This window comes from Barbus barbus (genome assembly GCF_936440315.1).
Source record: "Barbus barbus genome assembly, chromosome: 36".
Taxonomy (NCBI): Eukaryota; Metazoa; Chordata; class Actinopteri; order Cypriniformes; family Cyprinidae; genus Barbus; species Barbus barbus.
In genome coordinates this window covers 18,825,833-18,832,650 of record NC_136714.1, presented here as the reverse complement: position 1 = coordinate 18,832,650, position 6,818 = coordinate 18,825,833, and positions in this window count along the sequence as shown.

The following is a 6,818-nucleotide window of genomic DNA, read 5'->3' as shown; positions in this document are numbered from 1 at the left end:
CAATTAATTTCTTAAGTAATTTTTACACACATGTATACAACGGACACAAATAGCACCCATTTAGTAGAATGACCCAGCATTTGTCTACTCTGAGATAAATATATCGGCCTGTGGTTCTCCAGTGGCTGTTCTGGGCATTGATGTTTAGCCCACACCTGAGGCACCCCTATCCCCTTACTGCCAGGTCAGGTGTCCGTTTCTGCACCCAGGGCTGCTGAATGCCAACACGCGTGTCTACGCTTACATGAAAACTGGCAGCGCTTTTAAAACCGGATACACAGATCCTTATCCTTTAGCCGTTCCTTCCTAGACATGTTTATTAATTTATCATGTTTGGTCTTTCAGTGTTTTCTTGGTATTACAGTGCTAATGACATTGTTCATTTGTTTATATCTCACGCGCATGAATGAAATACCACAGGCAGACTAAACTTCAACTTCACGGTGACCCCTCCCGTTACTGATCTATAATAAAACAGATGATATGCAAATATAAACATAAACACCACAAATCAACACAAACTCGCACTGTTTTCCAACGCATCTCCCTCCCACCCTCTGTCTCTCCGTTCCACTAATTTGCTCTTGCAGCAAACCTGTCTCTTTATTGAGATGCTAACTCCTTTTATGAGCACCTAATCCTGTAGCACGGGGGATAATTTATAGGGCATTTACATGAGGAAGGCCAGCTAATTGGGAGCATGTGTCTGAGTAAGCCTGTACGACGCCCCTGCACTACAAATGAGCTTCAGCCTGCTCTGACATCATCTCTCTGCATCTTAATATCATTTACCTTCTTAAACTTCCCTCCGTGCTATCATATATTTCACCTGCCTCTATAAACTGCATTGTTAGCGCTTTCCATCGCGAGGTTGAAACCCAAGCGTATCTCCTGGAGTCGCTTAGTTTGGTCCTTCTAGGCCGCACTGATGTAGCGGACAGGTTGCCAGCTGACCTAGTTGCGAAGTGCGTATTTGTTTATGGCACCCTGCTTATTTTCTCTCTCTGACCCCGAAAGGTGGGTCGAAATGATTCACCGCCGGACAAAAGAAGAATAGGGGGGCGAATGCTGAGTTCAGGATTGAATAATCTTCAGGTAGCAGCCGAAGTCATGATTAGCCGTGATATACGACCACTTTAACCGAACGGCGCAAGGCTCGGAAGCCTCCTCCTATTTGATTGAACACGTCCCCGCTCCTCATGCAGCTGTCACCTTTGGCTAAGTGCCACACGCGAGGCTAGAAAAGTCCGCCTGAGAGATGCGCCACTACACCTCTCAAGGGTTGACCCCTGACCTCTGCGGCTGACGGGGGAAGTGTCCGGGTCGCCCTCTGCTGGCTAAGTGGCCCTTTATGTGCCGGCGATTTCACCTGACCTGTGACTCTCCTCCTCTGTCTCAACAGCGTCCTGCTCCGCTCTGAGAACCGGCCCAACCTCCTTCCTCATTTACATCAGCTCGTTTTTTATAGCTTCACGGTTATATATTGGGCTTTGTCTGGCTGTGCGTGTACCTGCACTGGTCCCAGCTGCTGCTCATTAATAACGTGGCCTGCTGCAGACGCGGAGAGAGAAATGGACGAGCTACTTACCATCCCGATAAAACACTCAGACACTGTAAGCACAACGGAGTGGATAGTCCATAACCTAAAGAAAGGAAGGTGGTTATTGTGATGTATGTATTAAACAGAAAGACCTTCTCTGTGTTTGACCTGTCCTGTGGACAGTATAGGTGAAACCGAGTGTCCTAATGAGATGGCTTCTATTATAGGACGAGGAGAACGGCAGAGGGCCTGAAATCTGTTACCCCGATCGCTGCTTAGAGAGCCAGAGGGGAATTAAAAGCATGGAAAAAGGATTTCTTTAGCACGCCTCATCAAAAGTGAATTAGCACGCTCCAGGAGGGGTGGCAGGAGAAGGCGACACAATGAAGGGATAAAGGGGGAAACAGCAGGATGAGCTGGTGTTCCACCTCTCAAGATTTGTCCAGTTTAAAGATTGAAAACACTGAGCCTGAACACCTCTGACAATGTAGTTTCTGTAAACTTTGCACAGTTTTGGCTAGATTAGATTGGAATATGGGCTAAGTCTTTTTAAACTAGCAAAGGCAGAGCTATAAGCTGACTTTTTGCCACACTGACTAATGGCGGGTAAATTGAGAGAACTTATTTGGCATAAATATTTCATTCTGGCCATTAAACCTTTAATTTGGAATATCTGAAGTAAAATATTTTGTACAAATGACAATTAATTATTTGCTTGTTTTTTCCTAATATTTGTGATAGTCAGCTCAGTTCATCACAGCAGAAATCAGTCAGTCTCACTTTCACTGTAAAACCGCACGTTCCACAGATAACACGAAGACCTGTTATGATTTTGTACCTCATATTTTCATCTGGGTGACTCGGGAGGAATATTCGATGTATGGGTCATTAAACTACTACAAAAAGCAAACAAAAGTAAAAAAGAAGAAAAAAGGGTATTTTAGAACTTTATTTATTTTAATGTTACTAAATTTCCACTGAAATTGTGGAAGATGTTAGGAGTCAGTTTTTTTTCTTTGCTTTAGTTTCTGTTTTTGCATTAAACTATGTAGTATGTTGCACTTATTTATGAAATTACCAAGCAGCGAGGATCACTTCTTACCCATTTGGTGCTTGGCGAGTGTCAATTTTGGACCTTGTGCACAAGCAAATGATTGTTTGAAAAAAAAAAAAGGAAAGTCATTTTTCCACTACGTTACATCACATTCCATGATGTAATCTAACTTTTAGGCATGTTTACACCAGTGAAAGAATATTTCAGTTTAAAACAGAATTAAATGTACTACAGCATCATAAAAAAAAGCTTGAGCTAATAATTTTTTCATAATCGTCACTTGTCAATTCGACTTGACGTCAACTTACAATGTCTAAAATGTATGAAGTTATCAAGTTAAGTGATCCCTTTGGCTGCAGGAGCCTAATTTCAGGGCTTAATTTCTCTCACAAATAAAGTTTTCTCTTTAAGTGCTGAGAGAGTTGAACCCTTCAGTGTAACGGGAGTGGGAATCGAAAACCAGAAGTTTAAAGCTGCTCCTGAGATCCGCCTCAGGCATCTCAATTCGACCTGAGGTGTTACATCACCAACAAAACCTTCGATTTCTCTCTCTCTTTATTTTCCCCTCTTTTTGTAACTCAACGTGGCGCCTCTGTCTGATTTGATGAAGTGAGCTTTGAGGCATCCGGCGCAAGACGTGCAACAAGCAGCAAACAGCATGTAAACTAATGTCAACAGAAGCCCTCGCTGCCACTCCTCACCTTCACACTGATGAAACACGCTGAAACTGCACCTAGACTAAACAGACAAGCTCTGCTATGTTTTGTGGCTCGTCTTCATCTTCGTGAGGTTACGGTCATGGTTTTGGTGGTGTTTTCAGGACTAAAGAGGAGTTATATTGAGACATTATTGCATTCGATGCATCTGACTTGAGTTGTTTTTTATTTGTTGTATGTAGTGACACATCAGAAAGGTCTTTGGTGTGTCAAAGAAATCCACTCAAGAGTCAGCTCAATGTGCTATATTTTCGCTTGCTCATTCAGAGCTCCAGACTACAAGAAAGTGACTAGGGAGCCATTGGCTCCAAAAAATGAAACTTTTAGGAGCCAAATTACTTTACTTTACAGAAACGCTTCTATAAAGCTTGTTGTTCAGAAGTGCTTTAGTTCATTGACTGCAAAGTTTCCTATTTAAGACAACAGTCACTATTTTTCTAAATGCATTTAGAATACATTTAATGCTGTACTCTTTTGATCCTGATCATATCTGTACCATATTGTCACTCTGTTTTGTTTTTTGTCTGCTTGAAAAAAGTTGACTGTCGATAATAAGTTTTGCTTATAATCATTCAACCTTACAATTAGACCTCATTATGATAACCAATAACTTCAACCAATTACCTTTAATCTTATTTAAATATGTGTTTTTAATAACATTTATTAAATTTGTTTCCAAAAAATGTGTGAATATGTACTGTTTTTTACATGTTGTCATGAATAGTCAATAAACAGATTTCTATCATGACAACTCTTGGAGGGATTGGCAGGTGTTTGGAGGGATGTTAATGTGTTTGGTCTTGGCGGAATAGATCTGCTATACTACTGCTGCGGCTGCGGCCAATACATCCACAACATGCTGCTGTGAGCATATAAGAAATACTGCTGCTGCACATATAAATTATGTGACCATGGACCACAAAACCAGTCTTAAGTGTATTTTTTTTTTAATTGAGATGTATGCATCATCTGAAAGCTGAATAAATAAGCTTTCCATTGATGTATGGTTTGTTAGGATCAGGCAATATTTGGTTGAGATACAACTAATTGAATATGTGGAATCTGAGGGTGCAAAAAAAATATATATATATATTGGAGAAAATTGCCTTTAAAGTTGTCCAAATGAAGTTCTTAGCAATGCATATTACTAATCAAAAATGAAGTTTTTATATATTTATGGTAAGAAATTTACAAAATATAAAAAAATAGCAAAATGTATAATTTTAACCCATACAATGTATTTTTGGCTATTGCTACAAATATACCCATGCGACTTAAGACTGGTTTTGTGGTCCAGGGTCACATATAAGAAATAACCCCCATATATAGCATACATGAATCACCCCGTAGCAAATCTATACAGGTGGAGCTGGGGGAGGTGGAGGGTTTCTGAAGTGCACTGCAACTACTACAGCAAGCACTAGCCAAGTATTTGAATGTTGAGCAGCAAACTCATTGGATGCTGATACAAAAAGATCCAATCAGCTGCGCCATGTGATGATGTTATTATGTCAGATTGAGTTTGACCTATCGGACTGCACCATCTAGAGTTTCATGATAGAACTTTGGATTTAACTGATTTAAAGGTGAAGTAGGAGATCTAAGAAAATGCTAACTTTAGCCTGATAGCACTGAAAGCGAACGTCCCACCCTCCCTGCAATCGACGTCCAAAGCCACACCCCCTGAATGCACATATGCTCAAAGAGCAGAATACCAGAGACAACATTAAATTACTACAATAGGCTACATCAGCGGTTCCCAATTACAGTCCTCGCGCCCTCCCCGCACATTTCATATCTTATCACGTCCGACTGTTATTCTATTCGACCGTAAGTCATAAGTGCTCTGCAAAGTGGACATCACCAGATATTCCACCATGATTCCAGTTCAAAGCGAGCGTATATTTTCCATACATAGGGCATTAAAATGTTAATTTAAATTGTATTTATTTACAGAGGTATATTGTGTCACACTTCTCTAGTAAGTGTCATCTATGTGTGAAGACGCTGTGCAGCGTAAATCCGTGAATGAATGTTCCGAAGTGAAATAAACTTCAACGGATTTCCCCTGCTCAGGGAGTAGGGAGTAATGAACACTGTGTAGGGAGCATGTCAATCGGAACACAGTTCATGCACGTAGCTCTCTTCTAATGAGCTGGTTATCTGAATCAGTGTTAACTAAGCGAGACATGCAAAATATGCAGAGCGGGGGGTGCGAGGACTGAAAATTGGGAACCGCTGGGCTACATCATGTGTCATTCACCGTTGAGAAAACTTCATAGCACAGTTAGTGAAATTACTACAATACTAGGAAGGAAGATCAGGTTGTTGATGTTTGTTTGCCATTCTCGCTCTGTCTGCACAGTGTGCATGAAGGCACTGATGACGTATCGTGTCTGCGCAAACAGGGTACGCAGAGGTATGCAAATACATATGTTGACAGGCAAGTAGAAAAGCCAATTAAAACGCACGGACTGAGCGTTTTGATTGGACGAACATATCTTGGTCCTACACCTTCCACAGAATATATAAATACAGATAAATACATTTAGACCACTTAACTTAATGATTGCTATAGGGATGTGAAGAGACTTTCAACCAGAATAACAAAAAAACATTCTGAAGAAAGTCACCTATTGCACCTTTAATTCTACTAAAAATACTTGTGAACCAGTTCCTGGTTCATTTCAAATCAGACATGACCTACCACTTTAAACAAATCACAGTTTAGTAACAGCTTTTTCACACTTCACAAGCAAGTTTGAGGCAATTTGATGTATCTGGGCTTTCCTGTAGCTCAAATAGTAGAGCATGGCGCTAGCAACGCCTGGGTCATGGGTTCGTTTCCCAGGGAAAGCAAGAGCTGATAAAATGTAAAAACTGTAACTTGAATGCAATGTAAGTCGCTTTGGATAAAAGCGTCTGCTAAATGCATAAATGGAAATGGAAATCTTGTAATTTAAAAAGAACCGGTTTATAAGAATAGTTTATTCATGAATCAGACAACGCTGCTCGCTCTGTTCGTTATTGCATACTAGGGAACTCTGGCATGAACTTTAAAGATGCAAATAATTTGGCAATTAATTAAATAATAATCCACCAAGATATTTGATGAAAATGCATATTTACTCACACAGGCATATTTACACACATTAGGTTTAGCAGACTAATTACATCTTTAGAGAACGTGCCAATGCTTCTGTGAACAATGAATACAGCGCAATGCCCGTTTTAAGAACAAATGACTCTATAATGACTAGATTTTAAATTATCATCGCAAATGTATATTTTTTTGTCGCATTTGCATTTGTGACCATTTATTCACAGTCTGGAGTCCTGTTATCTGAACCGAAGCTTCTGCTCAGGCTAAAATGAGGCTAAAATCCTGCTATTGATATAAATGTGTTTTTAATTGTTTGTACTTGCAGAATGTTACATGCATGCTGCATTAGTTATTCCCACTGGATATATTTGCAGTTTTTTTTTCCTCCACCCTCTTTTTTCTGTA